Raw genomic sequence first — 27,959 nt, 5'->3', positions numbered from 1 at the left:
GAACTTAATGTATAATTGCAGCTGGTAAATGTAATCAATTACATGGATGGCTTTTGCCCGCCATGTTTTGTAAGAGGGAGGCATTCGTTCATATAGATAGATTATAGATAGATAGATAGATAGATAGATGAGTATATATATGGATTTATGAGTAATGAAGAGAAGCAGTAGGACAAAGAGTAAACTTGGGATACTCAAAATCCCTTCATTTCTTTACAATTTTGCCTAACACTAGCCCAGCATCTGGGAAACAACCCCAAGTGCATTTCCCCACCCCCTTCATCTTAAATGTTTTTCAAAAGTGATCATTTTACTCTGCGGTTTGGTGAAAGGGTGGGATGAGGGGAAGTCCACTTCACAGCTGGTATGACACAGAAGAGAGCTGCGTCAACTCTTGAAGGCTGCCAAGCCTTTCATTTGGCAGAAGCACTGGGGATATTACACTGGGGATAATTTATCATGCTTGCTTTGGATGTTCCAAATTTGCAAGCTGTGGCTAATTTCCAGAGACAGCAGGGCAATAAACTCCACTTTCCTGAAAGAAAAACAGTAACCACACCACCTTTCAATTAAATGGGCCGCGGGAAACGAACAGCCACAGATGATCATGGATATTCAGAAATCCTCAGAAAGCCTAAGTGTGGCCACTAGTGATAGGAGTCATGACCGTGTCCTGGAGAAGCCCGGTTTCATGGCTGTTAGGAGTTGGCACAGGCATCTGCTTCTACATCTGTCTCTTTCTGTACATTTCCCCGCATGAATATGTACACACATGCACATGTGAGCCTTCACATGGGCAAGACCAAAACACACCAGTGTTGGATGCTGATGGAGGGGTTATACTTTCTTCTGCTATGAATCAGGGGAAGTTTTCCTCCTAGCCTCTGGGGTCAGCTTTTCTCTAATCTTTCCTCAATCTCCTGGTGCCCTCAGTATGCCTCCTTGATCATCCAAGGACCCTTGGAACAGGAACCAAACAGCACCTCCCTCTACATCAGTGAGTCCTGTTGGGGAGTTGTCCTCAACCCCTCCATCCCCTTAAATATGTAGTCTTTTGTGTTTGTTGTCTTTTGTGTTTCCTGAGCCAGGTGTTCAGAAACTGCTTAGTAGGTCATCTATTTGCATATTATGTTAATGCATCAGTATTTCACAGAGGATTTCTAGGCCACCATTCAAAGGAACGCAGATGGTGGCCATTTTGAGTGGTTGTTCAGTGGGTAAAAGGAAGGATATCTGGGGTGAGAGTCTCATCCCAAGTAGAAGTCACTTTCAGATGCTCCTACTACTTTTGTGCTCCAGGACCATGCCATCTGATTATGTTAACATTCCAAGTATCTGTTCATTACAGAATCCAGACCAGGATCACACTGTGCCTCTAACTTCAGAGAGAGCAAAGCAACCCCAGCCATGTGAGGTTTGCCCAACAGAAGAACTCAAAGGTCAGCTAGAAGTCCATTGTTTCTCTCCCCTCTCCAGTTCACTGGGCTAGGCTGCTGGCTTACATTTTGTCTCCTGATTTTTGTTTTAATGGCTATGTTAATGATTACAGGAGCATTTCCTGGGGAGCAGAGGAACAGCTTGGGTCAGTCTCTACATTCAAATTCATGAACGCTCTAAAGTCAGGCAGGGTCTCATGAATTCTGAAATGCACTAGAAATATTTTCCTAATTTCTTTTCTTTGCTAATCAGTGTGGGTACTTCAATGGTTTCCCTTCCTTGCCCTGCTCAAACATTTATAAAAGTATGCATATAGAAAGACCTCAATGTAGGTTAGCTCTTATTATTCTTATCCTGTAGTTGCTGAAGCTAATCATAGTTCATGGTTCCTGGCCCCCAAACCAGTGGAGAGTCCCTTCTGTCCTTCATGGTCCTTTTTTTTTTTTTTTTTTAAATTTTATTTATTTATTTGTCAGAAAGAGAGAGAACAAGCAGGAGCTGGGGGGGGCGGTGGACAGAGGGAAAAGGAGAAGCAGACTCCCCACTGAGCAGGGAGCCCAATTCAAGACTCAATCTCAGGACCCTCGAATCATGACCTGAGCCCAAGGCAGATGCTTAACCAACCACCGTGTCCTTCATGATCCTAACAGACTCCTCTTCACTGGTCTGATACCTGCCAAAATAACTAGCAGTAAGTTGTTAATGGGTGATGGAGGGTCAACATTTACGCCTTCCTAGTGCTTCCACTGCTTTCCGGCTTCTCCTCTGTCCTGTATAGTTTCTCAGATGCCTCTCTTCCTGACCCTAAATAGCTCCTTACGTTTAGGTAAGTAGTAGTCATCTTCTGAGTTTAGAGTTGGAGTGAACTGGGATCCCACCCTCCACCCCTAGACCACGTGCGGGAGCCAACTTAAATAGAACAAGGTAAGGCTCTGCTAAAATTATCCCATCTGTCAGTCTGTGAAACCACTAGTTTGAAGATTTTAATCACAACATTGACACACAGAACGCTAATGTCATACAGTTACGTAACTGAACGGTTGGATAAGCCCATCGAAGTCACACCTGCGTGACGACAGACCTGAGATTGAAAAGTGAAACACGTTAAGCAATCATTGGCTTCATTGATATTGACCCAACAGCAAGCATTTCTGTATTCTGAAACAAACAAACATGTGGTGAACAGATTGCATGAAGACGTGTCTTCACATCCAGAACCAGTATTAAGAGGAAGGGAACAACAATTTGTCTCAGTGAGGCAGCCGAGGGACACACACTTCAGAATGTCACGGGAGGTTACATTTCAACTACTTATGGTTAATTTGTAAAGCTGACTTAATTCTGGCACTGTTATTAATAGAAGTTTCAATTAATAACCATTTTGGATCTAAATTTCACATTATCCGTATCTGTCCCCTCTTCTACCTGTTAGGATGCCTGGACTGCTTGACTTACATTAAAAATATCCTATTTCCTGTTGCTAGTTATGTTTTGCTTTGATAAACTTGTTGCAAATTGTGTGTAATTACTTCGTTGTGAACAAGGGAATGACAATAAATTAGGCATAGCATTTTTGAATAAAATATAAGCAGCTTGAAAAAAACCGTTTCTGAATGATAACCAATTTGGCACGACCAAGTAGGTCAGGATCACCACTATATATTTTTATTTATTGAATGTTACATCCATAGAGCAAAGAGAAAAAAGAGGAAGCATACTGTAGGCATTAGCCTGTGTACTTTTCTGATTTTATGGACGGTCACATTTATCTAGGGCCTAGAATGCTTTATAAAAGATGAAAACATTCTTGTGGGAAGAAAAACCAATTTATTCCCTTGCTTGCCGAGATTGGTAACCTTGTTTCTTGGATCTTAGATTTCAGCAGGACACCCCCATCTTTGGATGAAAAATGCTGACCGGTGTGTTCTGGGAATCTTGGCTCACCCCAGGGCTAATGAGCACAGTGTCCTGGCTGCGTGCCCGGCTTTTGTGGCAGGGAGTTACCCCCGAGTGCTTTTTTTAACTTACGCTAAAGTTTTGACTTAGAAAGCAAGATCTGCCAGTGCATCAGCGGAAACGGGGCTTTCCTTCTATAACCGTCAAACTCAAATTCTATTTCCACCTGCAGCCCGGAATCAGACCCGCTGCGCTGATAGAATCGCCATATTCACACAAATCCCTGTTGGCGCCGCTAAAGAGGGAAGAGGGGAGATAGGACTCTCCTAGTTTGGGGCAACCCCGTTGATGGTGCTGCCCCTTTCAGGGGGATGCAGGAGCAGGGTGGGGTGGTGGAGATGAACCCTAAGAAGTGTATATGTGCACAGAAGAGGAACGACATGCAAAAAAATACTACTTTGAAGATGAGTAGCCTTCACTTGACCTTGTAGGCTTCCTGCATGGCATTGAATTTCAGAAACTGGTTGAAGCTTACAAGGAGTAATTGTAGCAGCTGCCTCGTCCCCTACTGTCAGCACACAGCAAGTTCGCTGTGGGTAGGACAGCCGGGAGTTCTTTCTAAGCACTCAAAACATCGGCAACATTTTCTTCAATCTCTCATCAACCCATAGAGATGATTGGAAACATCAGAAATTCTCTGTCCAATTCAGGGCTCATGATGTAGTCCCGGGCAACAGAACCCCAAATGCAGTTAAAGTATACAATCACCGTCTCCTTTGGTGAAACTTGCTAATCTACAATAGAACTTTCTGGCATTTTTTAAAAGGCCATCAAGACCCCCATTACAAGGCATTTTTTTTCCCTTTTGGTCTTCATCCTAAACTTCATCCTAAAGAAATTGTTAGGCTCTCTCACAAGTAATGTCTTCCGAAGTCACTTCAGCCCATTCTAAGTTTTAGAAATAACCCTAAAGGAGTGGGATCAGACTTTTCACTAGTCTTACTAGGTCCGTAGGAGAGACGTCATCTGGTTCAGTCTGCCGTCCACGAGAGAGCTGGGAGACCGCGACGCAGCCCCAGCACGGCTCCCCTATGCTAGAATGACTTTTTAAAAGCAGTCTATCTTTCTTGCCAAGTTTGGTTAGGCAGAATTTGACTGAAATTGCAAGTAAATAAGATGATTTTTTGTCTTGCCTGAGAGAGAAGGATCACACTTTCTTACGTTTCCTTTTTTTCATCCCAGGCAAACAAGGCCCCAGTCCCTTGGCTGTTCTTATATCTTTGAACCTGTGACCTTGCCACTGGCTAACAGTGAACCTGAAAAAGAAAATCAGGGCCATGGCTTAAGAGGGTTTTCTTTGAAGAACAAGAAGAGACAGAAACAAAGAGGAGAGAGGCAGGGAAAGAGGAAGCGGGAGGAAAACGGTGGAGAGAAGAGAAGAGGAAGAGGCAGGGAGGGAAGAGAGAGGCAGGTTAGAAAGGAGGAGAAAAAACCAGTTGTGGCGTCAGGGTTCCCAAGGGAGTGGGAGTGGGGCTCTGACCCCTTGAGGGGTCTCCAAGGTGGCTCCTTCACCTCCCCTGTGAGGGAAGAACAGCAGTGTTTTGGAAGGACTTCATTAGTGAGTCAGGCTCAGGCTTGCAGCCCTAGCCGTCACCGCCGGGGTCGGGGCGCCCGCTGGGAGGGCTGGGTACCCGCTGGGCACGGCTCTCCCGGAGACTGGCTCGCCATTGGCAGGCCGCTTAGCCAGCGGATCCAGAGATGGGTCGCCTCTCACAGCCCTTCTGTTTTATTTTCCTGACAGAGCAGTACTTCATTAAGAAAAAGGCACTGAGCTATTAATTTTTGCTCACTCTGAACCTGGCCAATGAAACAGAAGCATGTGCCATTTTGTATCTATTTTAGGCCCTGGATGTGGAGGCGGCTAAAGCTCTGCTCGGCTTCCAGCTCCCTGCATTCATCTCACTCTTCCCTGCTCGGTCTTCTTTGTTCCTCCCTCTCCTGACAGGCTGCCTGACGGGTACAAGAGCGGTGCAGAGTTGTAACAGGTTCAGACTGGATGAAGGAGGGGGAGAGCTCGGGAACAGCCTCCTCTCTTCTTAATGGACTGTGTGTGTGTGTGTGTGTGTATGTGTGTGTGTGTGTATTTTATCTATTAATGTATATTTTTGGTCAAATACATATATATTGGGTTAAACACACACACACACACACACACACACACTTTCTCTTTTATTTATTTATTTAACACACAGAGAGAAAGAGGCAGTGAGAAAGGGAACACAAGCAGGGGGAGTAGGAGAGGGAGAAACAGGCTTCCCATGGGGTACGGAGCCCGATGTGGGGCTTGATCCCAGGACCGTGGGAGCATGACCTGAGCCAAAGGCAGATAACTTCGCCAACTGAGCCACCCAGTGACCCTATATAATGTCTTCTTAAGAGAATGTCTGAGGGGTGCCTGAGTGACTCAGTGGGTTAAAGCCTCTCCCTTCAGCTCAGGTCATGATCCTGGTGTCCTGGAATCAAACCCTGCATCGGGCTCTCTGCTCAGCAGGGAGCCTGCTTCCTCCTCTCTCTCTGCCTGCCTCTCTGCCTACTTGTGATCTCTGTCTGTCAAATAAATAAATAAAATCTTTAAAAAAAAAAAGAGAGAGAGAGAACATCTGAGTGCTATTAAGTTTAGTCTTTGCTATTTGTAGGCTTTATCTTTCTAGGAGAAAAGTTAAAATTCTCTTGGGCCCCTTACACCCTCCATCTCTTCCTAGGTTGTGCAAATGACTGTGGGCTGGGGGGGGGTGCTGGGGTGGGGAGCACAGAGGAAAGACCCATTTGTAACTAGTCCCTGGTGATATACTGATCATTGCTTCCCAATTTCTAATGTACTAAATGTTGGCCTCAGGAAAGAAAGCAGCAATGAATGGGTTATATATACAAATGATTAAATATCTGATTCATTTCCATTAAGTAAATACTTTTATCACAAGAACAACTTGTTCACTAATCTGTTGGATTGTCAGTGTATTAGAAGCGAGCATTTTCTGATTTATAATAGGCAAGTAGCGGAGGATGAGCAAGAGGTTTGCCCTGTCTTTGGAACCATCAGAGACAAAGTAGAAATGAACCTCCCAGAACCAGAGCAGGTCTTGCTCAGAAACTATACAGGGGGCCACCTGAGTTGGTATGGGTCCAAAGTAGTTCAGCTCTAAATATGTCCACCACAAAGATACTAAAGGGCCTGAAATTTTCATTTCACAGGGACTTATACTTGGTATTTGGCAGGAAAGATAGCTAATTGTCTAGTGAGATAGAGTCATTTTAGTGGATCACTTAGCTCCTTACTATTGTAACTGAACGGCAAAGATCTGGACTTCACATGCAATGAAGCGGCTACCTCCTAGAGTCTAGTCAGGGTCCTGGGGAGATTCAAAAAGACCGAGACTCTGTTAATGAGAGGTTTCAAGACAGACGGAGTCAGAGAAGCTGAAGATGTACCTTGCTTCTCTTACAGATTTGGTACGAATCAGGCCTCCTGAAAAGCTCATTAACTTCACTATTTAGAACTGGCAGATACCAAGAGCTACAACTCCATTACTTTATGGGAAAGGGAGCTGAATCTCACGAAGCTGTTAAAGACATCACAGCTGGAGAAGGGGGATATTTTATACGTGCTTGGCACTGTGCTAAGTGGTTCGAGGTATGCATACCTCATCGAATCCAGTGATCAGCAGCCATGGTGTATCCGAATCACCCATGGCAACGGGAAGATACATAGATGCCCATGTGTTCCAACCCACCACCCACTAGACACTCAGATTCCTTGGGGTTTGGGTTAGAGCTAGGCCAGTACAGAGCTTTATTTTTGTTTGTTTTTTTAGTTGCACAAATGATTCTGAGTCACTGCAGAGTTGAAGACTCTTTGTTTAATTCTCACAATTCTTTGAGGCAGAAATATGACCTTATCTTCTCCAGAAGATGAAAGTGAAGTTCATGTCTTCAGGAGACTAGAACCCAGGTCTGTAACTTCTGGTTCCTTGGTTTTTTTCCACTTAACACAATAGATTCCCTGGAGGGTAGAAGTCTTCGGTTTAGAGTGGATAACCATGGAACTTCCAACTGTGTATCCTTTATCCTCTGAGTGATTGTTCCATGAGAAACCAAGGAATATATCTGCCAGCAGCAGGCAATACAGAAAAGAGCATAGGTATTTGCACTGCGGTGCTTTTAATTGTGGTTAGTTGGGTGATTTACAGACATGCCACCTTGCTAAGCCTCAGTTTCTCATATGTATAACAGGAATGGCAAACAATATCTCCAATTGCATTTGAATATTAAATGAGAAAAAATGTATAAAATGGTCAAAATAATGCCTGAAACATAGTAGTAGTGTACAAACAGTTCACAGCACTGAATGGGCCTTACTGCTTATGGCCATGTTTAAGGTTACTAATAGCTTTCTCTTTGCCAGACACTGGCGTTTATCCCATTCTCTTATTCTTTCCCTTTTCCTCTAAACAAAAGAATGTGATGACAGGGGAGAAGGCATGAGAGATGGGATGGGGTCAGAGATCCTAAGGAATCCTGCAGAATCTTTCTTAAACCCTGTGCAGGATGCATACTTTCTCTCTATGAGGCTCAATTGGAAAATCAGGGACACGCCTTAAAGCTGCATCTGTCTCTGCCTATCAAACCCTTTATTTTTTTTCCCTGATGGAGACTGATGTGGGGAGGTGAAAACCCCACCCAAAGAGGACAGCACTCCTTAAGCATCACACTGTACCTCTGCCACACTTGGATAAACAGATCTGTCTGGTGTAATCTACTGCTAGACACCGACAAGTACGTTCATCACCTGAATGTGAGTGAGCTTCTGTCATTAGCGTTACTCTCCTGCTACTTTGCTCTGCAGGCAATTCCGATGCTTTTAGCGAATGGGGGAGCTCCACTAGCTCAGGGGAGAAGGAAATAAGATGAGAAACAGTACTTTCTTTCCCGTATAGGTGTATTGCTGAATTCACGGGCCAGCTTTCCTTCCAGGTTTTCTGGCTAACTTACCTGATTTAAATTACATGAGATGACAGTGGGTTTTATTGATTTCCCTCTAAAAGTTGAGCCTTGATGCGACAGTTCATTTACAAACACAGGGAAGCCTGCTGGATGATAGGCTGCTTCAACTCTCGCAACATAATTGCTCAAACTTAACCTTGCTAAGACTATTCAGCACGTCTGTGATTACGTAATCTCCAAGACTTGAGAGGATGGAGGTGTGGAGGCATTATATACCGTGTGTCCTCTCTATGCTGCAACTTCTAGTTTCAAGGCTTGGCTTTGCATTCCATACAAAACTGAAATAGAGGCTTGCAAAGTCATAGACCGCATACACTTTCTCGGGTTCACAAAAGGTCTGGAATGCCAAGGCACTGGAGAAAAATCTGGTTTCCGTATAAAGACCTTGCCTCTGGATCCTTCCTCCACAGAGGAGTCAGGGACAGATACTCAGGATTCTGGAAAAGACATGGATTGTCCTACCCTATCCCTTCCACTCTGAGGACAGAGGAGAACCCACAGGGTAGGTATTAGATGGACTTGCATTTTGTTTCCTTGTTAGACATGAAGTAGAAGCATCCTTGATGAATGCGTCCACACTTGAATGTCCATAAAAAGTAGCAAATGCCGGCCTCCAGCTGTTAATGAATGATCTAAAAGATTACTCGTCGGCTTTTAGTCTAATCCTGAAATTAGTTAATGGAAGTACCACTGATGAACATCTATTAATAGGGGCAACTGATGTAACACAGCTAATGTAATGGCCAGGAGGAGTAATAAAACATGCGGACGAAGCAAACCAAATACTGTTTTGTATCAAAGTAGCTCACTTGAAAAATGTAAAGCTGGAAAATGGTCACATTTCCAGAGAAATGGAAATGTAACACATGGAGACATTGTAACAACAGGATCATTGCTCAGGGGGCTCACCATTTAGTTTTTCTTTTTCTTTTCCTTTTTTCTTTTTTTTTTTTTTTTTAAGATTCTATTTATTTATTTGGCAGAGAGAGAGAGAGATCACAAGTAGGCAGAGCGGCAGGCAGACAGAGGAAGGGAAGCAAGCTCCCTGCTGAGCAGAGTGCCCGATGCAGGGCTCAATCCCAGGACCCTGAGATCATGACCTGAGCCGAAGGCAGAGGCTTAAACCACTGAGCCACCCAGGCGCCCCATTGCTGAGTTTTAAATGAAGTAGCAGACAGCTATGATTTGAGACCCTCATTCTCCATAGGACCTTTCTTGATTATTCTTACTGGGTGTCAAAGCTCTGATCATTTCTCTAAACCCTTATTACATAACAAGGACCTCATAGCTTTTAATGCAACACTCCCAAGTTTCTTAATGGTTCTTTCTTTTATGGGTGCTGTAAATTATTAGCAATAGAAACCAGAGACTCTAACCACAATAGGATGTCTTCCCTCACTGTTTTCTTTCTCACCAAACTGCAGCTCTGGGTTGAGTGAGCCCGTTCTTCTGTGATCTCCTAGAGTGTTCTGTTTCTTTCTTTATAACCTAATCTTTACAACCTAATATGCAAAAAGCCGTTAACCCATCTCCTTGACAAGTTTCTTCCGAATCAGGGATCCTGCCTTTTATCTCTTGTCCCCTACTCCCAGCACCAGTCTCTGCAACAAGGCCAGGGCTGTGCTGATTACTGTGACCAGAGATAATCGTGTTGTTTAGACTCCATTTGTGCTATGTCGTACGTAGGCAACTCAAAGAACAAGGACTTGCCCCCTGCTGTCAATGTGCTTAGAGTCTAGCCATATGTACATAGACTTCAGCACACGCTGGTGCATAAAAGCCCCCAAGACGAAATGTAATTAGCATATTCATAACGAGTGCTTACAATGACAATTTCTCTCTCCAGATGAAATCATTTATTTAAAAAAAATTTTGGCCTTGATTACTGCTCTTAGTAAATAAAATTATTGACGGAGCCCTGACATAGCTCTCTCTGCTAGGAGATAACGGAACTCTGGAAAGTCAGTCATTCTCCACCTAATTTCATCTCGGCATAAAGGATACCTGAGCTCTGGGATCATATACTCGGTATCTTTTTGCAAGTGATACGGGCTGTAACCACGCCTGCGTACAGACAACCTACACACAAAACAAGACAGAGGCAGAGATGGCTAAGGAGAATTCACACACATAAAGCAGCAGGACGGAGTTCGTTCTAGCTCTTAGGGATATGCAACGATGTGGAAAAGGCTGCCGTCTACACTGGTGTGATGCTGGAATTGGAGCCAACTGGAAGCAGCTGCAGCTGCCTGAGAAACAAAGCGAGGGAATTTGACAGCGGAGGCAAACGGCTGCAGCCCAAATCCCAGGGTGTCAAAAGCCGCGCTGTGGGGCCTGGCAGAGGCTTCGGCGGATTGGCATCGCTGAACTGCACTTAATGAAAAAGACCCCTAGGTCTTCATCATGTGCCAACTCCACGACTGCCATATTCTGGTCCTCATTAAAGGTTGGGGCGGCAGGGAGCTTTTCACATGCAGAAACCTATTGTCATCCATGTGGAGAGCACAAATGGGGGCGGTTGTGTGTCTAGAAGTGGTTTAAAACAAACCCGCTTTGCTGCACAAACAATCGAGAATTCTAGATTGTACCACTGAACCACGGTGGGGATGGCAGTTGCAGAATGAAGAGACACCTAGACCTGCAGACGTTATTGGCTAGCAGCTCTTTTATGTGAAGGGGGCTCACTTTTTAGTTCTTGCAAATAACATGCTGTGCTAAATTGCTTCCCTTTCATTAACCTTTGAGGAAGGGAAAGCAACTGTTCTTTCATGTATGCAAGTCATTACTGATTGAAAACCTGCGATGTGCCAGTCAGGATTAATTTCATGATGGTTATATGCTACAATGTGCACATGTTAATACATTGTATTTATTTTTATATATAATCTAATAACTGTTATCACAAAGCTGACTGATTTCAACCTTTCATTTTTGACCGTGTTCCAGAAAGCTGTTTACCTGACTGCTGTTCACATATACACCGAATTTGTTCCACATGCAATTAACAGGGATAAAACTTGAATAGAAAAGGTCAGTTAGAGATCGCTAACGGCCTCTGATCCCACAAGCTGCAAAGAATACCGTTTTCATAATTATAAAAAATAGGGAAATTAAAATGCAACTCCCGAGACATCTATTTTCCCATAAATAAAGATAATCTGTATTTAAGAACACAACTCAGGAACTAATTAAACAGAGACAACACTTCAAAAAAATCTATTGTCCGAGAAACCCCTTAATTCTTTTCAAAGCTAGGAGAATCTGTCCTTGCATTTCTCTCTCTTCAGTACTTCCTATGCAGCTACAAGACTTCATCTGTGTAGTCGGTCAGGAGTCCATATTGTGCTCTGCTGACCAATCTCCAGAACAAATACTGATGGGTCTCTGTTTCCACAGCACTGCCTCACTATTGTCAGGGTGTTTCTACTCCATATCTTCTCCTCAAAGGTTCACTAGGATCTCCTGAGCATACCCTGATGATTACACTTTTCTAAGAATGTTCTAGAAACAGCCTGACAACACTTGTGTTGTGTGTCATACACACTAACTTTTTGCCCCATGGTATTCTGTGCTTGCTCCCTTAAGGAGCAATTATTCATGGGTAAAAGAAAGAGTATCAGGAAAAAAACTCTGCAGGCTGAAGTGGTGAATAACATATATCTACAAGAGTCCAGGCACTAATGGCTGTGACCTTGGTACAAAAAGCTAAGTCAGGTCCTGTCTTACTTGATCGTTTCAGATACTTTTGATGTGTGAAAGCTCTTTAAAAAGCAGCCAAACAAAACTCATTATTCAGATTGAGAATTAAGGTCTAGGAAGATGAACTGATTTTTTTTTTTTTTTAATAAGTTCCAAAGTTGGCACCAGAACTTTGGCTGTAAAATTTCTCTAGGTCCCCAGTTTGAGACATTTTTGCAGGCTCCAGGCTCAAAGACAAGCCACTGTATTATGAGAAGGGTACTGGCCAATGGTGAGCCCAGCCAATCCAGAAATATTGGGTTCCTCTAAAGATTCAGCTTTGGCTAGGTCCCTCATTTTGTATACAAATCCTCAGCTCCAAACAAACTCTGGGCCCTTCTGCCTTCCTACTGTTTTGACTTTGTTTGTGCCTTTCCCACTTTCCAGAATGCTCTGACCCTCATTAGTTCATTCTAGCTCCCTTAACGTACATTCCAGAGGATGGCTTTCATCCTAACAACTCTTGCATTACATCTCAGGTCAAATGAGAAGCACTACTTTGATCTACAAGATAAACACTTGCCCTTATCTGTTTTACAATCTTAGCTCAACAAATGAGATGATTATAACTTTCCATCTATACTTTTACTTGATCACGAAAAGGATGTGCGTGACAGGCAAGAGCACATTATGAATGGCTCAGTGAATGGGAAATGTTCATGCGTTGTTCAATTTTCCTTTAAAATCATAATTAATGGAATGCTCTTTAGGATTAATGAGCCTATATAGACATTTAATAAAAAAATTCAATGCAAATTTTGTATATAAATCAAATCCTGCTCCTTACCATATTTATTTTATAGCTAAATGTATTTTTATAAATAAATTAAAGGATGACTGCCCTCCATTTAGAGGAGCCCCTTTGTCTTTGTCTGAAAGCTTACTTCACGTGGGAGGGAGTTTTCCATTCGCAGATATCTGCTGCCATATATATGGAAGGCGGAAATGATGGTTATGGCTAGAAGCAGTTTAAAACAAACCTGTTTGGAGGTGCACATAGTTAAATGCTCAGATTGTATCACCAAACCAAGAGGAAAGGGAGAAGTCAAGCCTGAACTTTAATGATGTGTCAACTTTCTCAAGCCCTGCTTGGTTCTCTGAACGGGACCCATCACTGCTTGTTAAAATCTTCCTTCTTCATCTTAGGACACATGATAAGGAATACTCAGTATTTCCACCAATGTAGTAAATGCCACTTATGCAAGAGATGGACTGGCCCTTGGCACAGTTTCTTTCTGAAATGAAAAAAGGTGGTATGAAAAATATAAAGCAAAAATTGAGTTAAATTTGTGAAGAGTTTAATATATGTACACATAAAAGGGATGGAAAACATCCATTACCTTTTTGGCATTAACCTCTAATTTTGGTGGGAGTACCTGATACACATCTACAGATCTTTCTGGTAGCTCAGGACTCCAGATCTTCCCACTTGATCTTCATAGGTGACATTTAGGAGGAGTGACTCTTTATTTCTCTCAAAATGGCCTTATCCGTGCTATGGTTCCATCCCCTCTTTTTCTTCCTTCTTGATTTGAGGTTAAACTATCCATTCTTTTCTTCTGGGAATCAGATGGGTTTCCCCAGCTATTGTGAATCCTGTGCTCTCGCTTTTCTCTTACCATTAACTCTTCTGCAGAGCCCTTTACACGGATCTCCTCCCCTGAGCTTTGGGCAATTATATTCTCTCATCTCCTTCACATAAATCTCACTTGGAAGGCAAACCCCTCAGCTTAGACTGCTGTCGGCTGTGTGCATTTCTCATCGAGTGCCGGCAGCACCCACATCAATAACGTCCACCCTCACTGCCACCTGCGGAAGCATCTTACACTTTGGGAACCTCTTTTCTTTCTTTCAGCATCCATGTTTGAATGTGAATAGGCCCAGGGCAGGGACACTGGTGCCAGGCCTGGCTGCTCCTGGGCGCTGGCCTGGGACACTGGAAAGCAGGAGACCCTGGATTAGGAGCTAGAGGGGTCCACAGAACTAAGGTAAATTTTCTGAGCTTCAGAAGCTCATGATCTAATAGAATGATGCTGTGTCCTAAGATAGAGCAGGCCAGGAACGTGTTAGCAGGCAATGAATGCGTCCTGTTCAAATGTGTCCTGTTCACCTCTGCGCCCGAGAGGTGGTGAAGGGTCAGAATCTAGTTAGGGGTTTGGGGAAGGAGACACCCCGACGAGACCTTGGGTTGACCCAAAGACTACTTGTGCTCCTGTCTTTTGAGCCTTCAACTGTATCTGGGCACCTAAGTCGTAAGGATAGTAATGAAAGGCAAAGAAATCAGAGACATATAGGTAGGGGGGTCCACTTTTGGTGGGCACATAGATGTTCTGATTACAGACAAAGCATGTTATTTTAAGAGAGATGGAGCAAGAGAATATGGCGCAGATCGTTATTTTTTGCTCTCAAACTTTTTCAAGGAATGACAAGTATATATATACATATGTATATATATATTCAGAATGATGTGCTGTTTAGATGGCATCTATGTAGACACAGAGACTGAAGAGGAGAGTAAGATTAGATAGAAAAATGGGGACTTGATACATGTCCTCAAACTGAACGGCCTTTCTAGAAGTTGTCCTAATCACTTTCTCTTGCTGTCCAACTTCCTCTTCTGTTTCTTGCTGGCAAAGCCCCCGGAGTCAGAGCTATGCAGTCAGTCTTCCAAATTCCTTAAAGTTGCATATTCTATGAAGTTAAGTGTGTTTCTATTATATAAAATAACTCAAATATTGTTCAAAGAATTTCTTTTGTGAATTTTTTTCTTCTGAGGGAGATTAATGTATATCATTAGCTATAGAAGACTTTCTCTCCTAAGAGTAACAATGTAGGCACTTAGGTGTTATTTGCAATGGAATTTACCTTTACAGTGATAATTGCAGTAGCTTTTTAAATGAACATATGCATGAACCAGAACCTGCACCTGTCATTGTTGCCATGGAAACAGTTCCAAACCATAAGACACAATTCTATTATTGAGGACTGTATAGTTTCCCAGATAAATTTTAATGAAACTGTAAGAGGGAGAAAAAAAAAGAAGAATTTTATGGAGAATGATTTTAAATTATTTAGTGAAGCTTTTGCCTAACAACTTACTAAAACCACATTGCCAACCTTCATCTGAATAGGAGACAACAGTCAGTAAATGTCAAGCATACATAAAAAACATAAAGGAGGTCTGTTTAAAGGTAAGTGAAACACCCAAATGCCACCTTTTCAATGTTTATCTTTAACATTGTGCATTTTCAATCTTCATTCCCATCATTGCTTGAAGCACAGCATTAGCTGTCCAGTGAGCCTACTGAGATCAAGGAGTTATCTGAAGATTTTTCTAGTTTCCATCACGTTGGCCTTTTTGTTGTTAGAAGGTAAACAAATCTAGAGCTACAATATCTTCAGAGCTGAGACACCTAAAAGACATCTATTCCAGCCCCTTACTTTCCAGATGAGAAACTGAGGTCCACAAAGGTAAATGACTTGTACAAGGTACACAAGTTCATGTACCTGGACCAAAAGTCAGGTCCCTGACTCCTCCCCATACTCAGTCACTGTGCTGCCTTGGGAATACTGACCACCACTCCACCAGTGAAAGCTGGTGCGTTCTTTCATGAAGAGAGAAAGTCAAGCTCTGGATTTAGAATATTTGGACCTTTATTGCCCACCTCTGCCTTTAAATGAGCTAATCCAATTTGGCAAATGAAATAAAATTGGAAATTCTCCCTTAAAGTATGTCTCCTCACAAAAATCTATTGATTATGTGGGGATCCCTCCTTTGCACTTTAGAAACTGAACTACTACCTTAATATAATAAAAAAGGGAAAGTTTTTTTGATTTGTAATCATTGCTTCACCTCTTCTATACTTTGATGTCATGTGAATCAAATGTTCTGGGCTTATAATAAAGCCAACTGTGAGATCAGTGTTCACCCTCAAGTCAAGAGCCTGGCAAACCCATCTTTAGGGCAGAATTTAAAGCTATCAGATGATGGCTGGGATTTCAGTATATTATTTTGAGCACATAGAGCATTATATGTGGGGAAAGAAAGTCCTCATGGTCATAAATTATGAGTAGGGGTGGTTCTCCCAGAGACAGAGAATACTTATTATGTAATGCTCGTTAAGGGCTGATCGTGTAGCAGGCTCCAGGCCAAGTCTCTGGCAGAGCTGAGGACTCCCCAGACTCTAGGAGGTCCCTGAGACAGTGTGTCATGTGGAGATGATGAGAAGAAAATACTCTCACTATTCAAGATGTGGATTGTTTTGGCTTCCTTTGGGCTAGGCTTTGGCACTTGAACTGGCCCCAATGTAATACCACAGCTGGAAAATGATATTATTTGGATTGGTTAAGAGGAGTTTTTGAACTGAACTCCACTGCAGTGTTAGACAAGGGGAAATATGCTGCCCACATTCAGCAAGTCTCAGGAGAGACATCTTTCTATCGTGCATTTGTTTGCAGATGAATGTGATTATAAACACTTTTTTAATATATAGATATACAGGTATATAAGGTGATCAAAGTTATATAAATTTATATTCTTGGAATAATTCATCCCATAAATATGTATTGTGCACGTACTCAATGGAACACTGTTCCAGCATATATATGCATATGCACACACATACAGACGCACCTGTGTGTCACTTTTAAAACAGAGGTAATGAATTCCTTCCTCACAGGTATTACAAGACATAGCCTGAGTAAAGTATACGGGGTGTAGAAGGTTGCCATGCATATTAATTCCCTTCACATTTCTTCTTTCCCATCCCCCAGCTTTGGGATATGAATAAACTTTCTGTCCTTCCAAATTCTACAAACCACCCTCAACATGGGAGACAAGCAAGGGGGTGAAGGTGATCTGTTGTAAGCCCAATTCCGAGCCTGCGACAGCCATGAGAAATCTTCTACTTCTAAAGAAAGCACCCACAGGCTCTGGTTTGTCAACTTTTAGATCCAAAAGCGGTGGGAGTATTTTCAGCATAAATATCTGCTAATTTGTCCAAATCCAGTGAGACCAGACAGATACAAAATAAATAGTTTATGTTGTTGAATATTTGGGGTGGGAAAAAAAATCATTACATATAATTCTACAGTTCTAGCAATGTTCTGCTCAACAGTTTGGTGTATTTCCTATAGCTTGCTCTTGACTTCGGGGCAGACTCCCAAGACATGAATATAATGGGACTATACAGTCTCAATTTTGACTACAGATATGTGTCAGAAATGCCTTAGGATTTCCTTAATTTCTTAATTCCTTAATTTCTATGTGGCAGAAGTGCCTTAGGACTTCCTTAAGCAGAGGAAAAGATGTGTAGTGTATGAGAGAGAGAGGGAAAAGAGCAAGCAAGAGAGGGTAGGGAGAGAATGTTTATGTGAATATTGAGGGAAAATGAGTCCATTAGAATTCCATGACAAGCCAGAACTGAAAACATCAAAGACATTTAACTAGGCCTGTCTAGGCCTTTTTAAGTATCATTCTAGAAAACGAACCAAGACATATGGGTAGAAAGTCTATATTTCATGTCATAATTACAAATAAAGCCCATTCCACCAATAGTAAAACGACTTTGTGTAACTTGGAATTTCACTGCTGTTCCTCGTCAGGCCTCCCATATTTACGGAGCTGCTCCCTGTGGCACGCGCTCAGAGCAGAAAAGGATATTATTCTAAATCTCCGTCCACTACCAACAACAATGGCAGCCCCCAGCAACTGAACCCTCCCTCTGTGAAGCTCTCTACATAGGAGACAGAATGGCATAGATACCGCTTTGAATGTCAAAGGTCTAAATATGTTAGGAAGAGAGCTGCTGCTGGTTCTCTGCACCAGGTGCCTCTTTCAACATTTACTCAGGGTCCCACTTTATCCATCCCGTCAGGAGCAAACCCAAGGCCAGGGAGTTTAAGAAACCCTGCCTGCAATTACTCAGCAACAGCAGAAGACAGAGGGCTGTAACCATCACGCGTTTCAAGACTTTCTAGGCTTGCTTACAAAGAAAAGAAGCTAAATCTGTGTCTCAGAGCCAAGTTAGCCAGACTGAAAGAAGAAACTTGAAATGCAGAGGTACTTTGTGCTATCTCCATTCGAGAAAAGCAAAGCTAATGGGGCTCTCTGCTCTTTATTCTATGGGGTTGAGATTATTTTTCTAAATATGGGATCTTTGAGGAGATTGTGTATGACAAACTATGTGTTCCTTCAAGAAGCACGTCTACAAGGGCCTATTGAGCGTCAGCAGGACATGGAGGAGTCATTTTATGGCCCGTAGTTTCTACAGTAAGTAACCACAGTGCTTTGGATACTAAGTCCCTAAATGTTCAGACCAAACAAAGTCAGTACTTAGTGGAGTTCTTTTCGACTCGTGAAAAGAAACTAGAACAATTTCTGAACTCTGAATTCCATTATCAAAATATTAGTGACATCGTGGCTTTAGGGTTGGTTTTCCCTGTTTTAGACTAAGAAGTCCATTCAAATGGTGCCGTTGGCCTATAACCTTCCTCTGGGAAAACCGAGAAAGGAATGCAAAATGACACTAGGGCCAGGCCCTCTATCTTCTGAAGGGGAGTCTTGCATTTCTCCTTTGTGATGGATCTGCCCATTCCCCTGAAACATAGTCACTATGGAGAGGGCCCCGACTCTGCTGTGCAATATAGTTGAATCTATTTTTCTTTCCATGAAGATAAAGATACTCAGATGGGAGAAGAATTTACATGCTCCAGGGGCCTCCCTCTGATAAGTCTAAGTGCTAGAGAAAGAAACATTTCCAAGACCTCAAGAGGACCACTTCAATCAGGAGCAACACAAAAGGAAAGTAGGTAGAATGGGGACAGCTTGCAGGCAGATTGTGACATTTCTGAGTAATTACTGAGTGCAGAAGGTTCTGGAGTCGGAGGGCCAACTCTCCATCAGCAGCCCGCCTTCTCTGATACGAAAAATGAATATTTGAGCAATTTAATGGGGAGCTGTGAAAACGCAGCTGCAAGCATTGCATTCCAGCAAGATTGCTTCCTCTAAGCTTTCCGATTTAAAAAATTTGAAGCCTTCCAGGCCTTCTCCCTAGGGGATTAGAAAGTAAGCAGAAGTTCTGGGCCCTTGGATTTAGCAATGGGAGGTGAGTCAGGAGAGAGTCAATGCAAACGAAGAGGGCCCCAGTCTAACTACCCCCATTTCGTTCACTGAGCACCTACTATGTGAGAGTCTTATTCTGAGCCTTTCACATCTGTTATCTCTTTAAATTTCCCAACAATGCTAAGGTAATGACAGCCTTTCCTGCCAACCTATGAAGCCCAGGCTGGGAGTTGTCCAATGACTTTTCCTGTATAATCTCGCCCTAAGGGAAGACGTTACTCTGATTTTTCCATCTCATGTTATTCTCTGGCAATTGCTGTGAGAGAATGTTGCTTTTGGAGTTGGATAGGCAAGTGTTGTGCATGATATGAAACTCCCCCACCCCCAAAAAGAGAGACAGAGAGAGAGAGAGAGAAATGTGACATAAAGCACTAGTTAATTTCAGTCCCTCTAAGCATGATCAAGGCCTTTTACCTACTGCTGGATATTTTTAAATGAACAGATTTGCCTCCATTTTCAGCTGGGCTTTTGCTCTTGGTGGAGTGCCCTAGCCAGCCTCAGGAGAATCAGTAAGAGATCGGTTACACTGTAGAGCAGCCACAGGGGGGCACTCCTGAGATCCAGAGGTGTCTTCCTACCAAGGAAAGAAGAGTCCCAGAGCAGCTCATGGGTGTGTTTAAGGAACGGAAGGAATGTCTGGAGGATAAGACTCAGTGCGCTCATTCTTTGGAAAATGTCTCTTTCGTATATTTGCCAAGTGATAAGGAATCTAGGAAATCTAGTAAATCAAAGGCCATTTGACTATTTACAGTGTTCAAAGATAGCTTCCTAGCTCTCGAAAGAATTATATAAACAGTGATGTTAAAAATAGGCAATCAATATAACTGAGTAACCTGAAATAGGCTATGATACATATCATATGTTACGGCCATGGAAAATCAAAAGAAAAGGAATTCAGAATACATTGAGAATCATTCCCACGTGAACTGACCCAATCTCATGGAAGTGGCACATTGGTTGGGATTCTATGCCTTGTGCTGTTCTATGTGCAAATCTTTCTCCCCAGCATGACACCCTCCTCTTCAAGTTTTGAGAGTCTATGCTGATCCCTTCTCTACCCCTTCCTGCTCCCAATACATACTACAGAGTTACATTAAGTGCCTGCAAATGAAGAGAAATGTTCAAGCCATTTTTATCCTGTGACAGGATTAACGGTAAAAATTAACAGTAAATAGTAAATGCCCACCTGGAAACAATAATGTGCAAATCTAAAGTAGATTAGTGAGAATTTCTCAAGACAGAGTGCTTGGGAGGATGATTTAGCAAGCATGGAATTTGACAAGGTAAAATTTTTGCATGTTCTGACTGTATGCTCTCCAGATCTATTTGTTTCTGCCTGGGAAAGAACCATTAATATATGAGACCCACTAGAACCACCTAATTTAGCAGAAGAAACCAAACCGAAGAAGGTACATCTTTGCATTAATATTTTCATTTGGTTTCATTTCATTTATAAAGGTGACTCATTTTTTAAAAAAATAATCACTCCTTCTATGTATGTACTCCTATGTTTTTACAGCATTATTTATAATAGCCAAAACATGGAGGCAACCCACATGTTCATCCATAGATGGATGAAGAAAATATTATATATATGTATCAAATATGTATATATATAATATGTGTGTATGTATTATATATATTCCATATATGGAATATATGGAATATTACTCAGTCATAAAAAGGATGAGATCTTGTCATCTGCGACAAAATGGATGGACCTGAAGGGTATTATGTTAAGTGAAGTAAGTCAGAGAAAGACAAATGCCATATCATTTTATTTATATGTAGCATCTATGCAGTGCCTGCATGGCTCAGTCAGTCAAGCGTCTGACTCTTGGTTTTGGCTCCGGTCATGATCTCAGGGATCTCAGGGTGGTGAGATCAGTGCTGAGTGGGCTCCTCAGTCAGCAGGGAGTCTTGCTTCCCTCTGCCCACCTTCTGCCTCTCCCTCAACGCTGATGCACTCTCTTGCTGAAATAAATACATACTCCAAAAATTTTTTAAAATAAAAAACAAGTGGGGCGCCTGGGTGGCTCAGTGGGTTAAGCCGCTGCCTTCGGCTCGGGTCATGATCTCAGGGTCCTGGGATCGAGTCCCGCATCGGGCTCTCTGCTCAGCAGGAGGCCTGCTTCCTTCTCTCTCTCTGCCTGCCTCTCTGCCTACTTGTGATCTCTCTCTGTGTCAAATAAATAAATAAAATCTTTAAAAAAAAATAAAAAAATTAAAAAAAAAAATAAAAAACAAGCTATGGACATTGGGGAGGGTATGTGCTATGGTGAGTGCTGTGAAGTGTGTAAACCTGGCGATTCACAGACCTGTACCCCTGGGGCTAATAACACATTATATGTTTATTAAAAATTTTAAAAAAATTAAAAGAATAAATAAAATACATACATACATACATACATTAAAAAACATGCAAATGAAAAACAGAATCAATAAATACAGAGAACAAACTGGTGGTTGTCAGAGGGAAGGGAGGTAGGAGGAGGGGACAAAATGGGTAAAGGAGAGTAAGAGATACAGGTTTCTAGTTTTGCTTCCAGTTATGTTATGAATAAATCATGGGAATAAAAGGTACAGCATAGGGAATACAGTCAATGATATCATAATAGTATTGTATGATGACAGATGGTGACTGCGCCTGTACTGAGCATAGCATAATGTATAAAACTTGTTGTATTACTATGTTGTACACCTGAAACTAATGTAATGTAATTGCTAATGTAACTAATTGTAATGTAATTGTGTGTCAACTATATTCAAATTTTTAAAATTTAAAAAATTTTTTAAAATAAAATCACTCCTTCCCTACACTATTTGCTGTTCTCTTGAGATGCATATTGTGATAAACGCAAACAAATGTTTTAAAACAATGTCAAGTGTTCCCAAATGGACATGATGTCCAATTTCTAAGCTGCAATGATGTCTTAAATCTTACCATAACACTTACTGTAACTATATAATTATGTATTATGTGTCAGAGAGATGTTGAATGTTTTATATTTATTCCCTTATTTTATTGCACAAAACCCATTTTATAAATGAGGAAATCAATGTTTACAAAGGTCAAGCAACTTGTCCAAGTTTGCACAGTTAGGAAGTAGCTGAACTGGGACTTGATCAATGACCCTTGATTGTATTTGCTGTCCTACAGGACCTATCTTGGACAACTTCATGAAATAGCTCTTCAAGTAACCTCTCTTCTTTTAACAGTTTCAGCAGATTTTAAGTCTTTCTTTTCCTTGCTAGTCAATAACTTAATTTTTAAGCTGCACATATGTAAGTTCAGATGGGGGGAAAAAAAACGTACCAAACACATGCTCCCGATAGAGACTCTAGTTGTGTTTCTTGCTGACGGTGGTTACACCCACACTACAAACACATGATACATGTCCATCCAGACTTTCCTTTAGAAACCCATTTTGAACAGGGAAAACTTGAATTATGCAGACTGTGGTCTTGACTGTACTTAATAATGCCTGCTTTTATTACCCTATAATCATGCAACTTTTAGCCAGAGTCAAATAGGGCAATGATGTCTTTCTACTTGGATTTTATTCAATATGGTTCCTTTGTCAATGCTTCCAAATGACAGATTTCGCTCACTGCAGTTCCTCTTGACTTTCATTAAGCAGAACCTCAGATCAGAGAGGGGGGCCCAGACACTGGGCTGGCCAGTCGATCCCTCTGCCCATCACCTTTACGATCTGCCAGTTGAGTGTGTTGTTTCCAGCAGTGCCTTCCAAGCAGACCTTTTATAAGAAAAAGTGGCTGCTGTTTAATTCATTTTAGAAAGTAGATGATGAATGCATATTGCTTTGATATGCTTTCATACCAAGTCTGTTCAAAGGAGGTTTGTGTTCCTTAAGCACACAATTTTTCAAAAATTCTGACTACTTGTCCATTGACTTCGATTACAACACTTTAAAGAACATATATTTTTTAAAATTCATTTTTAATTCTGCCACTTAAAGGAAAATGGTCAGAGGTGATGGGGGTTGTGCATTCACGATCTTGCTGCCGATGTCCACCAAAGCCTACGGTCTAACAGACTTCTATTTTTAAAAAATGAACATTTTCCATCATTACCTCAGAGTCTCCCTTCTTTCCCCATATTTTCTGAAATGTAATATCTAAAGGGTGGAAAACAGTCATTTTAGTGTGAAAACATGCTGGAGTGGAAAGGTCATTTCCTAGAGATTGCGGCTAGAAGAGAGTTTGGTCACCATCTTGGGCAAAAGTGTGTGGGTGGGGGTTGGTATCGTGGAATCAACTCTGAACTATGTGAAGGTTTGAGCTTTGGGGAATTTTCCAAGCACAGGTCATTGGCTTTCTATAGCCTGGAATGAAGAAGTCTATTGCCCCCCAGGGAGAATGGCAGGTGCAGGCAAGGTGCACTGCTTAGCGGAGACCCACCACAGTCCTGACCAGTCAGTCTCCAGGTTAGGCCAAATCCCGGAGGGGCTTTATTTCACATCACTTGACAGGTGATTGAAAATGCGTCATGTCAGAATACAGAAGGAGCCTGACCGAAGCAATTTTAGAACGCAGCAAAGGTGTGTGTGTGTGTGTGTGTGTGAGAGAGAGAGAGAGAGAGTGTGTGTGTGTGCATGTGTGCAGAGATGGGTCTGAGGCATAGATTTCACTAATGTGGTTATTTAAATAAACTCTCCCAAGTGCTAGAGTAGCAGATGGTGCTACAAAAATGAAGAAAAAAGGCTCAGGGCATATATGTCATATTAGCTATACTGGCCTGCATTCAAATGATAAACATTTTAATCACTGCAGGTTATAGCTCTGTTTTTCAATTTTTTGTTAATATGTTAATAGAAAATGCAAATTTACACAGGGAATTCTAATAAAAATGCATAAATAATTCGACTTTACAAGAGAAAAGGACCTTAGGGATTATCTCCCTCCAGCCCTCATTGTAAAGGTGAGGTCAAGAATTGGACCAAATTGCAGAGGAGTTCAGTGACTCGCTAAAGGTCTTACAGGTAATTAGGGGTAGAACTGTGATTAAAATATAGATTCTCTGACTCCATGTTCAGTGCTATTTCCACTACTACATGTACTAGATATAGAGGGCAAAAAATTAACTTGTGTCAACTATGCTTCATTCCTGTAAAATGTTGCAACAATATTTTATAAGTGTGTATTTCCTGACTTCAAACTTGATGGAAATTTGAAGTCTGAGTCCATTAAAACAGATTGCTTGATTTTTTTTTTTTTAATCTTGGTTCTGTGTTCCACCAAAACTCTTTATAGAATTTTTTTTAAAAATCACATTCTAGGGGATAAATAAATAAAATCTTCAGTTTTTTGAGGACACTCAGGCATATTAAGCCAACAAAATGTTCCAGGTTGTAGATTAAAAATAAAGTACAAAATACGTATGTATGTATGACTATTTTTTTCGTAGTCATCTGAAATTTATTATAAGGTTTTCCTATTAAGGTCTTGTTGGGGGAGATAAAAATATATGTCAGGTTTTTTCCTTGGGCTTAATAAATCTTTGAGTGATGTATAGCTGGGAATAAGTTGCATATAGAAGCAAATTAAGAAGATGGTAGCCAGGGAAAAACCTCAAGGTGGGCTTACTGCTCGTTGATAGAGAAGATCTAGCTCTAATCTTAAGAGCCTTAGGTCATTCCTGGTTTTGAAAGGCTTGCATTCTTTGTTCATCAAAACTAACATCTTGGTCGTAAGCAATTTCAAAACAAACAAATTCTATACCCAATGATGTCTTCTATCTTGATTCTGCATTACCAGGGGCAAAAGATTTTTTATTTCTAGGGGTATTTAGTGAGAACAGGATGGCTAGTAGGGCTGAAGAGGGGATAAGCCTGCCAGTTGTTACAGGACTGTGTCCCAGACGCCTTTGTGATACTGCTAGGAAACACACACAGACAAAACCCCAATTTCACAGAACTCTATTGCTCCGGAGATGCTAATTATGGCTCCTTCCAATTTTCTTTGTGATGTTACAGACAGGTGAAAAAAATTATTTTTGAACAATTTTTTTTATAAAACAAAGCAAGGACTGCTGAAGGAGACCAAGCTAAGAGCTGCGAACCACCTGACAACTTAAGCAGATGGATTCATTTGGTGTGGCCACTTCTCAGGGCTGTCATTAGCTCATCAGAAATGTCTTTGTTACAATGTCAATCAAATGGAAAACAGCTCTATTGCTTTACAAATGCCCATACATGCTTGGAAGTAGTTTCTCTCAACAGTTATAAGATTCTAAGTTATAAGATTCTAAGATTATACTAATATATACAGTTATAAGATTCCAGTTATAAGATTCTAAATATCTTTACTTGGGATAAGTGTTAACACACAAAGCAATGTGTTCCATTACATCAGTGGTTTTCAAGATTCAGTTCCCGCATGGTTCATTCCCATAATTCACCACGTTTCATATTTTCATAAGCCTTCGTGCTTCTCAGGTGAGTGGAGAGGCTTTAGTCTTACCCTCCCAGTAAGTCTTAACACTCCCAGGTGGTAAGAGGGAGAGGAGGTGTTGCTTTTCTTCCATTTCCCACCCTGTGAAGCATTTTTCTAGATGAATCACCCCCAAATATCTAAGCTTTTTAAAAACTTTTTTTAATTGTACCCCAATGTTTGTAGCAGCAATGGCCACAATCGCCAAACTGTGGAAAGAACCAAGAGGCCTTCAACGGACGAATGGATAAGGAAGATGTGGTCCATATACACGATGGAGTATTATGCCCCCATCAGAAAGGATGAATACCCAATTTTTTTGCATCGACATGGACAGGACTAGAGGAGGTTATCCTGAGTGAAATAAATCAAGCAGAGTCAATTTTCATAGGGTTTCACTTACTTGTGGAGTATAAGGAATAACATAATAACTCTTTAGGAGAAAGAAAGGAAAAGTGAATTGGGGGAAATCAGAAGGGGGGGGATGAACCATGAGAAACTGTGGACTCTGAGAAACAAACTGAGGGTCTTAGAGGGGATGGGGGTGAGGGGTTGGGTGAGCCTGGTGGTGGGCATTACGGAGAGCATGTATTGGGTGGAGCACTGGGTGTGGTGCATAAACAATGAATCTTAAAACACTAAAAAAATAAATTTAAATTTAAAAAGAACCAAAAAATTCTATGTAAAGTTAAGGTGAATATCACCATCATTTTGTTTCTCAGGTTGTATGGTAGTAAAGACTGCCTAAGAATCATTTAAATACTGAGAGTATTAATGAAATGTAATATATTCTGTGGCTCAAAATGTATCCCTATCTGATTAGCTATTTAAGACAAGGAAGGGTGGAGACTTCACTGGAAATGACTCATGATGTTTAATTTGTGGATTTTATTTGAGCAAAAAAAAAAAAAGTGTTTTGATAAGTAGCAATATCTGTTTCAGAGAAAAGTTACTGAGGCTTTATTAAAAAGTACATATCCAAATCTATTATTTTAGGTATCTACTCTTAAAACGTGTGTGTGCATGTCTGTGTGACATTTCTAAAGTAACTCAAACTGACTTAACTTATGAAACAATTCCTTAACGTTACATGCATATTGTGGTAAATATTAAAAATGTTAGCCAGATAAAAATCGTCTGGAAATACGGAGAATGGTTTCTTTGTTATTGCTTTGTTATTTGGGGAGGGAGAGATTTAATATAGTGTAAGGAGAAGAGAATTTTGGAGTTCGGCTGAGTTAAAATTCTTGCCCTATTAATAAGTGACATTAGACAAATCACTTAGCATCTCGGGGCTCAATTTCTCAATCTAGAAAGTGAAAATAGTGTATGTGTTATGCAGAGATAAATACTAACTATCTTGAAACTATCTTAGACATGCTTGGCCAATAATAAGTACTTAACATTATCACTGTCATTAAAGTTGGCAATTATTAACTAGCGCTTTATAATAAAATAATCTGGACAAATTTTCAATATACACATGCTCTGGTACTATGACAGGAGAGTCTGAATCCCAAGTGGTACTTATGTGTTTGGAGAAAGCTCCTCAGATGATTCTGATGGGGACCTCTGATTCAGAATGACTGGTCAAGTTAATTTCCATCATTTCAATAGAGATGTGTTTGGAATATTTTTAGGTCACCATCGCAGTGGTCTGCTACTGAAGAAACTTTCTCCGAACCAAGTCTCTCTATGGCCTGTATTTAATTTGGGGTTTGGGGAGGGACAGACGGGATATTTTCTCCGAGTATCTTAGTGTTATACAGCTGGGGGAAGGGGGGGAACCTGATGTATTTTTGTGTGTAAAAAAGTACCTATGACTATTCAGTAGTTCCACTAATAATGGCATCATGGAACTAATGGAAGTAAGAGTTTGATTCCCACTCAGGCTTTTGAGTCTTTTTGGCTTCTGGGCCCCTGGCCCTTCTAAGCCATTGCATGAAGGCATCAGGCAGCAGAATGTGTGCAGATCTACAGAACCTCCTGAAATTACTAGGAAGGGTTCAATATTAGCAAGTTGTAATAAAGAAGAAATGCTTTATTCAATAAACATTTTGCAGGGTTTTTTTTTTTTTAAAGTAACACCCTAAAATACTGGATGTCCGAATGGGATATTACTCAAATACTAGGGCATGGAAAGAATTCTCTTTTTAAAATTAAAACAAACAAACAAAACAAAACCTCATTAGAAAAAAAATTCAGTGTGTGAGGTGGATTAGCTTCAGACAAAGGGAAAACCAAACCTGCT

General features: G+C 41.2%; 1 protein-coding gene across 7 annotated transcripts in view; it reads right to left on the bottom strand.

Moving 5' to 3' along the window:
* The window catches only part of SLC8A1 (solute carrier family 8 member A1), a 330,601-nt gene that overhangs the window by 101,879 nt on the left and 200,763 nt on the right, over positions 1-27,959 (bottom strand). The window lies entirely within an intron of this gene.

Source organism: Neovison vison, chromosome 8 (genome assembly GCF_020171115.1).
Source record: "Neovison vison isolate M4711 chromosome 8, ASM_NN_V1, whole genome shotgun sequence".
Taxonomy (NCBI): domain Eukaryota; kingdom Metazoa; phylum Chordata; class Mammalia; order Carnivora; family Mustelidae; genus Neogale; species Neogale vison.
This window is presented reverse-complemented; position numbering and strand designations above follow the sequence as displayed.